This window comes from Dasypus novemcinctus, chromosome 21 (genome assembly GCF_030445035.2).
Source record: "Dasypus novemcinctus isolate mDasNov1 chromosome 21, mDasNov1.1.hap2, whole genome shotgun sequence".
Classification (NCBI taxonomy): domain Eukaryota; kingdom Metazoa; phylum Chordata; class Mammalia; order Cingulata; family Dasypodidae; genus Dasypus; species Dasypus novemcinctus.
Genome location: NC_080693.1, coordinates 69,332,368 through 69,349,953, shown reverse-complemented (window position 1 = coordinate 69,349,953; position 17,586 = coordinate 69,332,368). Strand labels below are relative to the sequence as shown.

At 46.0% G+C, this 17,586-nt stretch overlaps 1 protein-coding gene across 1 annotated transcript in view; it reads left to right on the top strand.

The window, feature by feature from the left end:
- PECAM1 (platelet and endothelial cell adhesion molecule 1) overlaps positions 1 to 17,586 on the top strand; it is a 127,582-nt gene that overhangs the window by 2,845 nt on the left and 107,151 nt on the right. The gene's annotated exons all lie outside the window — the stretch shown is intronic.

Sequence of the window (17,586 nt, the reverse complement as noted above, 5' to 3'; positions counted from 1 at the left end):
GCTCGCTCTGGCCAGGCCTGTTTCCTCTTCTGCTGTAAAAGGCTGATAATACCTGCGCAGGGCCTCGGCACTAGAACACAGCCAGTGAAAGGCACGCAGGTAACGCAGCGCAGTAAGGGGTGGCCACCCGGGGGTGCTGGGCCCTGGCTCTTGTTCCCTGGCCTGTCCCTTCCCCAGGAGCCCAGGGGCCTGGGTAACTCAGGCTCCCGCCTCCCTGAAGTAAGGGGCCCAGAGGCCCTTCTCCTCCCGCTGCTTGTGGTTCCGGAGGCGCAGCCTGGAGGGGCGCCAGGCACAGAACCAACTCTGGTGCTGGCAGAAGTTTGGGGGGAGCCAGGGGAAGGGACAGATCCTCCCGCTGACTGGCGCTCACTGGCTCCGGCGCCTGGTCACCATGGGAACCAAGCCCTTTCCCCTACAGGCTACGCCGGCTGGGGCGCATTGTTGGTGCCCTCAGCGCGGATCGCGGTTCCTTCCTTTTTCCTGTTGCAGAAATGCCGCAGTGACCCGTTGTCCGAGAACTGCCGCTCACACCTGAAGGGCCCAAGCTTGGGAAAAATAATCTGGTTTGATTCCCCGGGGGTCTTGGGGGCCTACGGGAGAGAACAATGTGGGTGTGAGAACAATGAGCCTCCAGGGCTGAGCTGGTGGCCCCGCTTTCCCCTTCCTTCAGCTTCCTGGCCGGCCTTTAAAAGTGGACGTCCAACCCAGTACAAATACTTACCTCCAGCTTATCATAGATTTCACCCATGTAGTGTCAGCTCGCAACCTTCCTCTACCCCCAACTTCCTTTAAGCCTACCATTCAGTCTCTAGCTCTTTGAGACAGCTTGATTTACTTATTTCATATCAGAGCAGTCATGTAGTATTTGTCCTTCAATGCCTGGGTTGCTTCACTCAACATAAGGTTCTCAAGATTCATCCATGTTATCATATGTGTTTTGTACTGTATTCGTTCTTATAGCTGAGTAGTATTCCATTGTATGTATATACCACATTTTATTTATCCATTCATCTGTTGATGGGCATTTGGGTTGATTCCAGCTTCTGGCCAGCTAACAGGGAGGTGAAGAAGGTCAACCATCACACCGGGAAGCCAAGGGTGCCTATAGCTGCAAGCAGGAGAATCACATCCACCGCCATGTGGAATCTAAGCCCCCTCTTGATATAGAGGGGGAGTGGACATCACCATCCCAGGGTCCACAGGCTGGAGGAACAGAGTATGGATTAGAGTGGACTTACTGGTATTCTACTATGAAACTATTGTGATTAGTAATGGCAGAAATTGTAGCATTCATGTGGAGAAAGTGGCCATGGTAGTTGCTGAGGGTAAGGAGAGGGAAGAAGAGATAGGATGTGGGGGCATTTTCAGGACTTGGAGTTGTCCTGGGTGGTACTGCAGGGACAGATGCTGGACATTGTATGTCCTGCCATGGCCCTCTGGGTGGACTGGGGGAGAGTGTAAACTACAATGTAAACTGCTATCCATGTGGTGCAGCAGTGCTCCAAAATGTAGTCACCAAATGCAGTGAATATGCCATGATGATGAAAGAGATTGATGATGTGGGAGGAGTGGGGTGAGGGGGTGGGGGGGTATATGGGGACCTCATATTTTTTGAATGTAATATTTAAAAAAATAATAAGGAAAAAAAAAAAGGAGACGCCCAGGCACAGCAGGTAGCCTTGTGTTAGGCCCCAGAAAACTTAAACTCTGCGAGGGCAGAGCAGGTGTAGTTACAGAGGGGGGTCCTGTCCAATGCCAGTTGGGGAGACCCCTGAGAAAAATCTGTTTTAGTAGGTTAATGCTCATGGGGGGGATGTGTGCAGGGGAAGGGAGGTGCAGAGGAGATGGTGGTGGTGGTGGTGTGTGTGTGCGCGCGCGCGCGCGCGCGCGCGCATGTGTGCACAGATGGTACAGCTGGAAGGGAGATGGGGGTGCAGGAAGACTGGGATGCAGGGAAGTCCTTACTCCTGCATCATTACCAGTCACTTTTTTTTTTTTACGATTTATTTATTTATTCCGCCCTTCCCCACCCCATCCCCATTGTTTTGCACTCACTGTCTGCTCTCTGTCCTCTGTGTCCATTCACTGTGTGCTCTTCTGTGTCTGCTTGTCTTCTCTTTAGGTGGCACCGGAAACCGGTCCTGGGACCTTCCAGAGTGGGAGAGAGGCGCTCAATCTCTTGCGCCACCTCATCTCCCGGGTCTGCTGCGTCTCTTATTGTCTATCTCCTGTGTCTCTTTTTGTTGTGTTATCTTGCTGCGCCAGCACTCTGCCTGGGCCAGCATTTCCCATGTGCCAGCCTGCCTTCACCAGGAGGCCCCAGGAATCGAACCCTGGACCTCCCATATGGTAGAGGGGAGGCCAATTGCTTGAGCCACATCCGCTTCCCACATGAGTCGTGTCCATATGAGTCACAAGCCTGGAGGCCTGGTGAGGGCTGCTCAGCTGGGGTTGGTCCAGCACTCAGGAGCTCCCTGAGAGGCCAGTGCCTGGGCCATAGCCCCTTGGCCTGGCATCACACGTACCTGTGCCAGGTCCTAGGATGTAGGGATCCCATAGACACGAAGGAAGCTCCATGGGCACCTCACATTCACCCATTTCACTGTTTGAGTGGTCCATCTAAGAATTATTTCCTGGTGAACTGGCCTTGAAATTATCAGGGAGGGAAACATTTAATTTAGGATTTTAGGTTTTTGGGATTGAACCCAGGATTGAAGCAGGTGCTCAATCATTGAGCTACATCCACTCACCTCTAGAATAATTTTTGAAAATCTCCTTCACCTCCTTGAACATCCAAGATCTTTCCTAGATACAAAATGTTCCTGTTTGCTTTCCATCTAGAATGTCCCTTTATTTGGAGCATGCTTGCAATAGTGTGGCTTATCCTTGGAGAGCTCCACAGTTCCTCCAGGTTTTCAACAGCAGTGTGAAAAATTCCTGTTGCATTTTGTCAGTGGAGCAGCCTGAATCCCTGGATCCCAGGGAAGCCGTGGCCCATGGAGGAAGCAGATGGGGACAGAGGAATGTCAAATGCCTGCAGAGCAACTTGCCTCGCCACTTCCTCTTGGTATAGCAGGATGGGCCTCTGAGAATATTCCAGTTTTCTTCCATTCTCTCTGCACGCTAGTGGGGCCAGGAGAAATGAAGGACTTCCTCCCATGCCCGGCTGTCCCCTCAGCAGTCAGAGGGTCTCACTCCTGGTCAGACCTCAGGAGAACTGGCATTGAAGGCCTTGGGGTCCCCTAAGGCAGCTGTCCCCCGCACAGCATCTGCACAGGGACCATCCACCCAGCCCTCAGATCCTTCATGGGCAGGGAACTGGTCCATTTCTTAAATTGTCATTTTGTTGAGATAATTGCAGATTTCCATGAAGTCATAAGTCATAATACAGAGAGATTTCTTGTACACTCTGCCTAGTTTCCCCCAATGCTAACATTTGCAAACTGTACTCTAAGATCACAACCAGGATATTAACTTTGATAAATCCACCCATCTTATTCATATTTCCCCAGTTTTTGAAGCAGTTTTATTGAGATATGTTCACATACCATACAATTAATTCAAACTGTACAATCAGTGGTTTTTAGTATAATCACAATGTTGTGTATTAATTCCCGCAAAAAATTTTTAGAACAATTTCACCATTCCAAAAAGAAAAACTCCACACCCCTTAGCAGTCACTTTTTAATTCCTCTGTCCTTCTCCAGCCCTACATAACCACTAATCTAATTCCATTTTATAAATTGCTTTATATGTAGTACTTTGTGTCTGTTTCTTTCACTTAGCGTAATATTTTGTTTTTTGCCTGATTAACATCTCCTAACATCAATATACATAATATTTATTCAGTTTTAAAGAAAAAGTCTTATATATGCAATATTACCCATATTCATATTTCACATGAGGTTTTTCTCCACCCTTCCATCTCTTTGCTCATTGTTTTTGCTTGTTGTTTGTGCTCATCTGCTTGTTTTTTCTTTAGGAGGCACTGGGAACTGAACTCGGGACCTCTCAGGTGGGAGGCAGGCACTCAACTGCTTGAGACACATCTGCTCCCTGCTCACATTTTTTTGTTTGTTTTTGCTCCCTGCTTGTTGTCTGCTTGTTTTTTTTTCTTGTCTGCTTATTGTTTTGCTCATTGTCTGCTCATGGTTTTGTCTCCTTTAGGAGGCACTGGGTCTTCCATGTGAGAGGTAGGCGCTCAACTGCTTGAGCCACATCTGCTTCCACATAAGAATTTAATATGCTATACAGTCCCATGTTACATTTTTTCCGTTTATTTTTTGTAATGTATATGACCTTTGTCTTTCCCTTTTACTTTTACTCATTTGCATGTGTGTAAATTTAGTTTCATATATTTTTTGATACGTATTCTCAGGCTTTTTTAAAAATTTGAAACTAGGGGAGCAGATGTAGCTCAAGTGGTTGAGCACCTGCTCCCCGTGTACGAGGTCCTGGGTTCAATCCTGGTACCTCCTTTAAAAAAAAAGACTAGTACAAACCCCATACAGAGAACTCCAACAAACTTGTATCCTCTGAGATCCACCAATTTTAACATTTTTCCGCTTTTGCCATATCATTCTATCTATCCATCTGTCTATTTTTTGAACACTTGAGTGTAGGTTGCAACATCCTGCTCCTTGAACACTTCTGCCATGTACGTTTCCTAAGAACAAGGATATTCACTTATATAACCACCTTAAGTGCAGTTATCAAGTTCAGGAAATTTAATGTTGATGGAAAGCTTATAATCTATATTCCACTTTTAAAATTTGTGCCCAAAATATCCTTTTGGGCCTTTCCTCCTCCAAAATTAGTTCCTATCCAGGATGTTATATTGCATTTAATCATCATCGTCTCTTTCTTTCTTTAAATCGTGGGATCATATACACAACATAAATTTTCCCATCTCAACCACTCCAAGCATACCCTTCAGTGGGATAAAGCAAGTTCACAGTATTGTGGTAACTTCAGCCCCTACCATTACTAAAACGTCCTCATCTCCACTAAACAGAAACCCTGCGCCCTTTATGCATAAATCCCCTTTCCCCTGCCCTGCTCCCTGGCCCTGGCAGCCTGTGCTCTGAGTTCTGTCTCTGTGAGTTTGCAGAGTACTATACAATTTGCTCACCTGTGCGGAACAAGGCACTGATCAGCCCCAGCACCTAAAGGATCCCTTTTATAGCCACACCACCCCCTCCTCCCCTAATACCCCCAACTGCGGGCACCCACCAATCCAGCCTCCATTTCTAACATTTTATCATTTCAATATCTATGTTGATGATAGCACAACATTGCGAACGTAATTAACACCACCGGCCTGTGTACTTGAGAGTGGTTAAAACGGGAAGTTTTTGGTTATATAGATGTTACCACAAAAATATTTTAAAAATGTAATACAAATGAAATCATGTTTTTTTAGGATTGGCTTTTTTCACTCAACACAATTCCCTGGAGAGTCATCCAAGTTGGTGCCTCTATCAATAGTTGATTCCCTTTTATTGCTGAGTATACGCCATGATATGGGTGCACCACGTTTACTTAACCATTCCTCTGTCACAGGACCTCTGGGCTGGTTCCAATTTTTTTTTGTTTTTTTTTGCTTTGACAAATGAAGCTGTTGTGAATGTTCACATACAGGTTTTTTGTGCAAATAATTTCTCTGGGCAACTGGTCCATTTTTAAACGGCTCTAATTAAAGCAGATCCTTGACGTCTGTGAGCGACTGCCTGGAGCCTCACGTGTGTTCTCGCCCTCTCAGTGTTAGAAATGTTTACACAGGCTCCTGGCTCGGTCCTAAGTCACATGGACTGCATTTCTGTCTAGAAGTACCATTTCCTGTGCATGTTCTCATACCCCAGCTTGGCTGCCTTTTTTATTTTTACGAATCTAGTTGTTTTAATTTTGTTTCATCGGGTAAAGAAACAGGAAACATTAAGACAGTTGTGTAAAGCAGAGTGAAGGATTGTATCCTAGAATAACCTTCGGGAATAAATATTTCAGATTTTGTATATTTCAACTTTTTTCAGACTTTGACCCCTTCAATCTTTGCTCTAGGCCAAAGCTGTTTCTATTGTGTGGCTTTTCAGCAAGCCCTGAAATGTTTTTCTTCTAGAGCCACAGTGCAAGGGGTTAGGACTCAGAGCTGCAGTTGCTCAGCCAGGATCCCAGTACAACGTCACCACTTAAAACTAGCTGTGGGATCCTGGGCAAGTATACTAACCTCTCTGAGAGTCCTGTTTGTCTCCTGTAAAAGGAAGATGATAGTATCTGATTCATAGGCTATTTGAGACAATCCACAAGAAAGGCTAATCCCTAAGTAAGTATTCGCTGCTGTTATCCTTGGAATGAAAGCTCCAAGTAGGGGTGTATGGTACAAAATAATTTTTTAAAGGGTAAGATCATGACTCTCACTATAAATATAAACTGTACCATGTGTCAAACATTTTATTTAACTCATCAGTTAATTGAGAACTAGTAAGTTACTAAAACCTGTTCAGAGGAGAATCTGGAGAGATGGGAAATTGGTCAATATCATTACGGCAATTACCAATTGCATCTCCACTGGACAAAATTTGCATTACTATGGACATGGGTCTTTTGCATTCTTCTAGGAAGTCTATTGCTTATGAAGTTTCCAAATAGCTTAAAGCCAATAAAACATATCCTATAGACTCAGATAACCTGGAAGGCCCTAATGAGTTTTCAGTGAAGACACGCAGAAATCTTTTTGGTCCACTTTCAATTCTCACAATTTTTCCTGATACTTGTTTTTCCGATATTAAGTGAATTGAATGGCAACAATTTAAAGTTGCCCAAATCCCTATAGAACTTTATGCTTTTGGCGCCCACGCTGTAGCCTGGTGAGCTGGGAGTGGGCTGTGTAGTAAATGCTATTGTGTCTTACCCCGGGTGTCTGGAAGTGCTGCCGCTGCATCTGCTGTCACCTTGTCCTCATCAACTGCAGCAGTGATCTCGTTCAAGGACACCCAGGAAGCTGAAAGGGCATTAACAGGATTTGAAGTGGTTTTCCTGTTCTTTGGAATGATTTGCTTTTTTTGACAAGGCACTACTGGCTACTGGAAATGTTTTATTTGTGACCGGCTTGGCTTTTGTAATTGGTTAAGAAAGAACATTCAGATTCTTTTGCCAAAAACATAAAGTGAAAGCTCCAGGATTTTTCCTGGGTGAAGTATTTGTCGTTCTTATGGGTTGGCCTTTGATAGGCATGGTCTCTGAAATGTGTGGGTTCTTTCTCTTGCTCAGGGGCTTCTGTGCTGTGGTAGTTGGCATTATTAGAAGAGTGCCAGTGCTTGGCTCCCTCTTGAATTTACCTGGAATTAGATCAATTGTAGGTAAAGTTGAAGAAAGCAGCAATATGGTATAACAACCAAGTGAACTGAAGACGCACTTAAAATACTGTATTATTTAGAAAATCCTTTGAAGGGAAGCGGGTTTGGCTCAACTTATAGAGCATCTGCCTACCACATAGGAGTTCCAGGGCCTCCTGACCTGTGTGGTAAGCTGGCCCACGAGCAGTGCTGATGCGCGCAAGGAGTGCTGTGCCACTCAGGGGTGTCCACCGCATAGGGCTGCCCCTAAAGGAGAGCCGCCCCATGCAAAAAAAACGCAGCCTTCCCAGGAGTGGCACCACACACATGGAGATCTGATGCAGCAACAGATTCCCGGAGCCGATGACAAGAAAGCAAGTGGACAAAGAAGAACACACAGCGAATGGACACAGAGAGCAGATGGGGGGTGGGGTGGATGGTGGGGGTAGGGGAGGGAAGAGAAATTTTTAAAAAAGAAAAGAAAATCCTTGGAAGACTATTCAGCACAAAATTAAATTACATGAGATAGCTTGTAATGTTCTTTACAGAAGCTTAAAACATCTAGCCTACCAAGTATTAACAGCAGTTAGCAAAGAAGCAATGGAAACAGGCTTCTAATCAAGTGATCTAAGAAGTCAGCAAGCAAACCAAAGGAGGTGAAATCTGGTACAACTTTTGTTGAAGTCTTGAAGGCTTTTTTTATTTTTCTACAATGTGTGAAATACAGCCATCCTTAGAGAACTGCGGCGCCTGTCCCTTTTCTTTTTATTTTGAAAGTGCCAGAGCACCCACAGGCAAAATTGGTTTTCAGAAATGTACGCTACAATGACAAAAATACTTTCAGTCACTCTGTGTCTCTGAAAGCAATGCATGCGATAAACTGGATTATGTCATTTTAATAGATATATTTTCAAAAACAAGAAAAACCCAGTTTTGATGTGTGGATTACTTTTTTTTTTATAAACATGTGGTTAAAATAAAACCTTGTGATTCTTAAAAAAAAAAAAAAGGCTATTCACCATTCATGATTTTGAATCCTCCAAACCCTGTAAACATGTTGACCACAAACAGAATGTAAACAAATTGAGAAAATCATGTTTCTGTAATAATAGCCAGACATTTGTGCAAAGAAGTGATATAGACTGGCTTGGTGCCCGCTAGATGGGCATTTCTTATGAACAGCCGGTGCAGGCGCCAAGCTGGCGAGCGTCAGTGGAGGGGGATTGACACCGGGTCATTGACAGCGGGCCACCGACTGCCTGCCGGCTGCAGGTGTGGCTGCCTGCGGCCCGCCCAGCGCCTCCTGGTCGGCTCTGCAACCCCCAGCAGGCTCCAGACTGTGCATCCTCCTCCTCGGAATGCCTCGTGCGCCTGACCTGGCTGTCGTGCAGCGGCGGCTGAAGTAAGCAAAACGGCACTGAGTGGATGGGCTTTCAGTTTGTTACAACTACCTTCAGGACCAGCCTGGGCTCATCTGAGTTAAAATGTCAACACACCTTTCCTCCAGGGCAATTCCCGCCCGCTCCCAGCGTGGGCGAAGCAGACCAGGATTGACCCTCAGCACCCCTGGGTGCCAAACTAATGAGACTGTATTACGTTGAACACATTTGCAGAGCCACTGAACAAGTGAAACTACACTCATTTGTAGGCTGACTTACATCTGACAAGGAAAGGTCTCTTCGCAGCAACCGCCAAGAGGTGATTCCTCTCCCAGGACTGGGAAGAGCCCCACCCTTGGCAGACAGCCACAGTCCTGATTTCCCCACTCCAGGTCCTGTAGGGACTCGACTGATCATTTCTATGTACCAAGATTCCTTAGAAGCGTCTCAGATCTCAGATCAGAAGGGTTTTGATCAGCGCATTGGATGAGGAATTCATAAGAGTATATATATATATAACGCCAGATTCGTCCCAAGTGAGTTTTGGTGCTGCCGCCTCAACCCTCCAGCACGCGTACCCACAGGCACAGAGAACCCAGGTTCCTGGTATCTGGCTCCTTTCAAAGGGAAGTGAGGGTGCCCTGGTCTTATCAGAACACAGGCTCTGCCGCAGGAGGGAGCTCTTCGCTTTGACTCGTTCTTTTTAAAAAATAGTGGTCTCTAGAAAAATTAAGTTAGCAATGTGTTTATTGTTTTGACAAGCTCTGAAGAGGAATGTGAAGTTAGAAGTTGTTATGGGTCATCATGGGAAATGCTGAAAACTTGTGCTGGGATGAAATGCACCTTTCCTGGTTTCCCAAAAGGGCACTGTCAGAGAGCTTGCTGATGTACATCCCACTACTTAAACCATCTGGAAATACTTGAAAGATGCATCTGTACCCCTGCATATCGGGTGTGTCTTGCCCCCATTGCCAGGGAAGGGAGCAGTTTGGAGCAAACATGCATAAATAGAATCAGCACCATTCTGGTTTCAAAAGTGTCTTTAAAATTGGCTTAATTTGACACTTAGGGCATTTCAATTTTTCTTTTCCAAAAATGCAGTTTAAGTCTAGCTGTCAGTGTTTCTATTTACCTTAAGAAGGCCAATACCCAATGCCAATTTAAATGATTAGAGGTGTTAAAAGAAAAACTCTTCATGTAATTTAAGATTCACAGCTGTATTGAGCAATTAGTGAATCAGAACTCATCCCATCCAGAAAGGAGACGACAGCTCTGCTGAGGGAGTGGAAAGGGGAAGCTTAGACGGAACAAACACAGAAGCAAGTGAGAACATGTTCTGATTGGCTGATGTTAAGTGTCCGTTTTAAGTGTGGGGCGGGCTACAGAGTGGTTACAGGTTACATACAGTACAGTTGCTTAGTATGGTGTGTCCAATCTGATAAGCCAACTCTGCTGGACAGAAACTGGTTTAGTATCTGCAGTTCTGTGGGGTGCATTCCACTGTTCCATGTTCTCGGGCAGCCCCTGTAGGTTGATTGTGCTGTCTTCTGGGCCATCCTTTCTCAGAGAGGGATCCCTCCTGGCGATGCCCAGTGCAGGGGGTCATTCTATTTTACTTAATACAGGTAAAAGTTTACAATACTTTCCTTGGAAGGGCTGATGACAAATCATCAATGTTGAATTTTCACCTCTGACATTCTGGCCATGGGGATACATGCATATGTGCTCTAAGGCCTCTGGTCTTTGAACAGCTGGTTGGAGGGGCCCTGGAGTGGGTTCAGGTTCAAAAACTGAAAATAATCCTGCAAAACGTTTAATTTGTGGAGAATGAGGGGCCCTGGGGAAAGGGGGCAGGGGAGCTCCACTGTGGACACAGGCCCCTTTTCCCAGCTCTCCTGTGCGGTTTTCTTGGCTTTTCCTTCCTCCCCATGTCATGGTCAGCCCCTCCCAGGTAGAATCCTGAGAATGAAGGTACAGGTTGTGGCTGATGCCGGACACCCAAGGCAGCTGTAGGTATGGTGAGTTTCGCTGCTTTTGAGGCCTGAGGAAGCCCGAGGAAGCCCGGCCTTGCTGCTGCCACACCTGAAGACCAGGCTCAGCACCTTCAGGCAGCCAAACAGAAACAGAAACCTGGCTCTAAATCTCTTGAGAATAACATGGCCCTTCGCTGAAGTTTATTTCGAAGGGAGCTGCGAAGGGTGAATTATACCACACTTAACGGTGAAGAACTTGCCAGAAGTTTCCCTCACCTGTGCCTCTCCCCTCAAAATCATGGCGGTCACCCAAAGTCCTTCACTCCCAGAGTCCGTCATCTGCGGGTCAGCCTTGCCCCCTTGAGCCCCGTGTGCCTCACCCTCTGCTCTCTTCATTCTGCCCCTCAAGTGGCCCAGTTGATACCACAGACCCCAGGGATGGAGGCTGTGGACATGTAGGCTGCATTTGTTTTCTTTTCCTTTTTGCATTGCTTTGTTTTGTTTTGGTCCCTGTCACGTTGCTCTGTGTTTGGTCAGGTGGACCTGCTTCAAGTTTCCATAACGAGGACACATGCATTTTTCATGTTGTCTGGCAGACTGTTTACCTCATGAGTGCCATGAAAAGTTTCATGGCCCTTGTTAGCATCAGGCCAGGCCTGTGATCCCAGCACACCACTAGTTTTAGGAGTGAGCCTTTTTGCAAGGGCGACCATTTGACAACTGTCATTATTTGTTTCCTTTGTCTTCAAAGCTGGTAATCAGTAGGAATGCTCATCTCCCTTTGCCCAATATCAGCTCAGAGGAGACTCCACAGCCTTCTGGAAACATCTCCTTCTCTCTCAGCTGCTATTAAAAACCTTCTCAAAACTTCTCCTCCTCTGCTATTTTAGAAAGATCTAACTAAAATATACCACCCTATAATTTCTACTTGAAGATAGGAGAAAAAAATTTCTAACAATAATATTATAAAACAATGCAATTATTTAAAGATCATTGTCAGATACTCCCCTAAATCTTCTTTCTTAGTCTTAACATCCCTAGTTCCTTCAAATGATCCTTATCTGATGTGGTTTGAAGACCACACCTCAGTACTTTCTTCGTCCTTCCACATGTTGGGAGTGCCACTCTCCTGAACTAAGCATGTAGAGCAAATACAAGTGGACTTTTTACTCCTCTCTCCTGAACACTTCTATTAATGCTGACACATCACTTTCAGATGCTTTCGTTTTTCCCATGCATTCTGCTATATTTCTATGGTCAGTTTTGAGGAACTAAGGTCATGAACTTAACTTTCTTTTGTGTACCATTGTCCATCCCACTGCCCCATCCTAGTGATGTTCTCTTGACTCATGATTCCGTCATTTGTCCTCTTTTCTATCCCAACGGTGCTGTCTCAGCCTGTGGTCTAATCAGCATGCCCTCAAGGGTCCTCATCTGAGCCATTGATAAAAAGATTAAGCAGAAGCGGGAAGAGAACAGAGCCATGTGGCACTCCACTAGAGACTTCCTTTGGGTTGACCTTGATCAAAACTCTTTTGATAGGGATACAGGTGTTAACTCTAGTGGTTGAGCTCCTGCCTGCCATGTACAAAGTCCTAGGTTCAAACCCCAGTACCTCCTAAAAACAAACAAACAAAAAACCCAACTCTCATTGGGGAGTGGATGTAGTGCAGTGCTTGAGCGCCTTCTTCCCACGTCCAAGGTCCTGGGTTCAGTCCCCAGTACCTCCTGAAAAAAAAAGCAAACGTCTTTTGATATAACTTCAGCAAACTGCTAGTCCCATCACTCTGCCACTGTGTCCACATACTTCTCCGAGAGGATCCCAGGAGAGACCTGGTGGGATGTCTTGCTGAAATCCAGAAACCCTCTAGCTGCACTATTTTATTGATTCAAAGATCTAGTGACCCTAACAACAAAAGAAAGCAGGTTAAGCTGCCACGGCTTCTTTTTAGGGGATCCTTGCGGTTTCTGGTGATTCCACTTCCTGCCTGGTACTGGCATGCCCCAGGCCTCCACGAGCCCAGGTACCAGGCTGACCCTTCCTGCGCTCCGCTCTCACAGGCCCTGCAGGGCCGGGCGCAGCCTCCTTTCTCCACCCTCCACCATACCTGGAGGCCGAGGTCTGGACCCCTCCACAAAGGGCTCACAAACCTGGCGAATAAGCTCCCTGGAGTTTCGAGGAGGTTTTTGGAATCAGTCTCCCTTCCCCATATTTGGGGACATTTGTTAAAAATGCCTTTTAGTTGTAGGCATTGACTTAACGGTATTCCCTGTGTGTGGACAGCGGCTGAGCCCACCGGTGGGGAAGGGACACTGCCCAGCCTTCCCCAGGCCGGTAATATCTGCATGTCTTGTAAAGTGAACTGAAGTAGAAATAAAGCATCTCTTCTGATTAAATAAAAATCAATAAAGGCACTGCCTATTGGTAGATACCATTATCTACAGCAGACAGATGAACAACCCCAGAGCTTGGCTCCCAGAGAAGCTAAGGCTCTCCTGGCCTTAGGGACATCGTCGTGAATGACCTGTTGCCAGGTCAGCCTCCCCTGCAGACCCCTGTTGCTCTCTGCCAAGCACCTAGCGTGTTGCGTGACAGACACAATGGGCCATCCCCGACTGTTCTGTCGTTGCTGTGGAGCCTCCGGGGAGGACACTGACCTGCTGTTTCCTGGGTGTGGCCAGGAGTTTTTCTGACAGCCCTCTCTCATGTTCAGCCCCGGCTAGTACCTCGTTTCCCCTCAGTGACCTACTTGATAGAGAAAAAAACAAGCACATGGACTGCTTCAGCACCCAAAAGATGTGGCATCCCCGCACACGACCGAAGCTTGGCACGGGGCGTTCTTGCAAAGTCTGCCTCCCAGAAGGGGTCCTGAGTCCAGTGCTGTCAGGGAAAATCCAGGACACCCAGTTACAGCTGAATTTCAGATAAGACAGCAAATGATTTTTTAGTCTATCCTAGTGCCCCCTTTGTGGGTGGGCCTCAGAGCTGGGCTGCCTGGCCCCTTCTTGGGAACTGAGCCCTTCTGTTCACACTCGTTGACACTGCTGTGCTCACAGAGCAGCAATTCAGATGGGGCAGAATGGGGCTCAAACAAGACCAAAAGCTATTCCCATTCCTACTGTGCTTTTATTGCTATGTTCCTATTGGGCTCTGCCAATTAATTGTGCTTTCAAATGCTGCCTCTCTTTAGCTCTCCATAACAAGCCTGTGGAATGGGTAAAGGGGGCATATTATTCTCATTTTATAGGGGAGGAAACTGAGTCATAAAACATTAAACTATTAACACAGAAGAGGCTGGAACCTCAGGCTTCTGGTTCTGGCATTAGTACATGCCCGTTCTCTGGTTGGGGTGACTCCCAAATCTAGGGAGGAGGATTACTCCTGCTCATCTCCTCTCCATGCTAAATTTGACCCGCAGCCACAGGCGGGGGGAAGTGGCTTTGTCTCTGATTTCCAATCACCAAAGTCATGAAATAGATGGGCGGTCACCTTGCCTGGGCCTGTAGCTCCCGGTCATATCTGCCGCCTGCCCGCCCCATCCTTCCTCCCTGCTCTCCACTCCCAGACACTCAGAAAAACCACTTCCTGAGTGTGGTGGTTAGGCTATTGTGTCAACTCGGCCAGGGAATCGTGCCCAGTTGTTTGGTCCAGCAAGCACTGGGCTAACTGGAATACAAGGGCTTTATGGACTTTAGTCACCATTGACTTTACTGCAGTGGTAAATCATAGATAGCTGGTTATAATTACATCAGTCAGGGAGATTGCCATCAGCAGTGAGTGACGCTTAACCTAATCAGTTGAATCCCTTAAAAGGGGAAATGATTCCAGCATTGAGTGAGAATTTCCCAGCTCTTCTTTGGACAGCCAGCATCTCCCAGAACTCATCAAGAATCTTCACTGGACTTTGATTACAACCCCTGGTTACAGCCTGCCTGCAGAACGGACTTGTACATCCCCACGGCTGTGTGAGAGACTCTGATAAATCTTATTATCGACAGATATCCCTTGTTGATTCTGTTTCCCTAGAGAACCCTGACTAATACACTGAGGTTTAGCCCATCAGGCAGTTCTCTCATGCAGTTAATTGCTGTGATTCAGATTTGTGTTACTTCCTAGTTTCTGGAAGACAGAAGCGCAGAACATTGAAACAACCGTATGGCCTCCTTTAATTACATTTGGCCGATTTGGGGAAGAAGGGAGCAGAGCTGTGGGAGAACTATGGTCCTGGGTGAACACTGGGGCCCCCATCCTTGGCAATGTGGGAGCAAGTTTGCTATGTGGTTATTGAGGAGCTAGAACTGTTGGGGCACCTTTTTTTCCCTTCCTGATATGAGAAGGCCACACACAAATAAAAAGCCACTCAATCTGTTATTTTTAAAATGGCGAAATAGGAATCATTCCATCTCTACATTTTTAATTTTTAAGAAGACACTCCTACATGGCAAATAATGTATAAAGAGCATGATGTCGTGTAAATGTAGTTGTTGTAACAAGCCTTAAAGCACATCGAAATTTAAAGTAAACTGGGCGGACCCAAGATGGCGTTGGAGTAGATCAGTCAGGGTGCAGCTCACTTGCAAAACTGAGGAGAAGGCATAGAAATCACCTGAGGGTACAGCTTTGGGGTTCCTGCAGACCAGGAGAGTGCTGCAGGCATTGTCCAGAAGGGACTGGGGTCGGAGAGACAGTGAGGCCAAAGTGAAAACCTTGAGTTGCTACCCACCACAGCTGGGAATGCAGCCCTTCACCCCCCACTGGAGAACAGCCTTGGGAAAATCTGCCGCTGAGTGGCCAACCAAAGGACAGGTTCCTACCTGGGAAGAGGGAGGGGTGGTGGAGGGCTGAGCGTGGTTTCTGTTCTCCTAAGGTAACTACCATAACTTGCTGGTTCAGGAGAGCTAGTGGAAACGGAAGGCCTCAGCTTGGGGTAAAGGTTTGCCGGGAGGGCCGTTTGCTGGCCAGCCGGGAACCTGAAGGAAGACTGGCTGTTCTCCCCTGATTCCTTCCCAGGCACAGTAGGCTAGGTTGGGCCCCTTTAGCAGCTCTCTGCCCCTGTTTTGACTACTTAAATGGAAAAATATGAAAGCTTTAGAGAAAAGTGAACTAATAACCAAAGAAGAGCTGTGAAATAAAACCACTAGACAAGAGAGAGAATTGGTCAACAGAGCAAAAGCACCAACATAAACAGATGCATAGGTTTCAACAAAAGACAATAGCCCACACTTAGAAACAGGGAGATATGGCCCAGCCAAAGGAACAAGCCAAGAATATATGAGACTCAGATTTAAGCCAACTAATAAATGTTCATACAAACCTCCTTAATCAATTTAAGGAGATGAAGGGAAAAAATGACTTAAGAGATAAAGGATATTAAGATAAACCTGTGTGAACATAAAAAAACAATTCGAGAGCCTGCAAAAAAAAAAAAAAAGAAGGCTTATGGGAAGGGAAGACACAATGAATGAGATTAAAAATTCATTAGACTTCCAGGAAAATAGAGGAATAGGGAAACACAGGACTCACTTCTCTCCCAGAAAAATACCTACAAGACAGGCAGAAATGACCTGAAAAAATATTTGAAGGTTTAGGGGATCAGGGAAAGCCTGGACACCACCCAGAAGAGAGAAGGGCAAAGGAAAAGAATCTCAACAGGAAAACTCTGTGAGTAAAAGCTGTGGCTCCCGGTACCCATACCCCACCCTCAGAGCAGAAAGCTTTGAATCCTCTGGCTCCTGGCTGGTGCTACAGACAGAGGGGGCCATAGGGGTCCACCTCCCCAGGAAAGGGGAGAGAGAAGAATGCAGCCTAAGGCTAATTCAGCTTTTGGCCAACAAATTTGGTCAGCTGTGTCCCATGAGCCCTTCCAGGCTGCTGAGGCCACACCTCTTTTTGTCCTTGGAGTCAGCAGGGGATGAAAGAGAGCCAGCCGTCTCAAACACCCTCCCTACTGACTGGGACTGGTTATTGAGGATAGAGAGAGGAAAAGGAAGGGAGCTGCCCCCAAAGGTTAGAGAACAGCTTCTAAGAAACTTTGATTTTTGAGGCTCTGAATAACCTTGAGGCAGGATCCTCTGTCACATTGTTCTGGTCAGTGTTGCAGCAAACACATATCAACCAGGGTTTATGTTGAGAGGGCTGCCAAAGAGCACCATCAGCTGGCGGAACAGGGAAGTTCAAACAAGGAGATTAAAGTTAAATAAATGAGAAGCTTCTTTAAGACTTTACAGCTCCCTCCCCAAGGTCCTTGGAAATGAGTCTGCATCCCATTACTGGGTCCATGGCCTGTATTTGAGCAAATAAATAGGGATAATCCTAAAGAGCTAGAACAGGTTGAACCAAGAATCAAAGAACAGTAGTACACACAGCCTCCTGCCACCAAATCCCTATAAAAGAGAAATTGTGCATCAGAGTAAACTCACCATCATAATCAGATGCCTAGACATCAGCAAAAAATTAGGAGCTATACTAAGAAAATGGAAGATATGGCCCAAGCAAAGCAGATGAGACACAGGATTTGAGACAACTAATAAGATTCACACAAATTTCCAAAATCAAATTAATGAGTTGAAAGACAACATTGCTAAAGAGATAAAGGACATCAAGAGGACACTGGATGAACACAAAGAAGTGTTTGAAAACCTGAATAGAAAAATAACAGATCCCATGGGAATGAAAGACACAATAGGTGAGATCAAAAACATATTACAGGCATATATCAGCAGACCCAAAATGATGGAAGAAAGAATAAATAATATGGAAGACAGTATAGTGAAATTGAAGAGAGAGAGGATAACAGAGAAAGAAAAAAATGGAAGATTGAGCAGGGGCTCAAGGAGTTGAATGATAACATGAAGTACAACAACATGTGTGCCATGGGAGTTCCAGAAGGAGAAGTGAAGGGA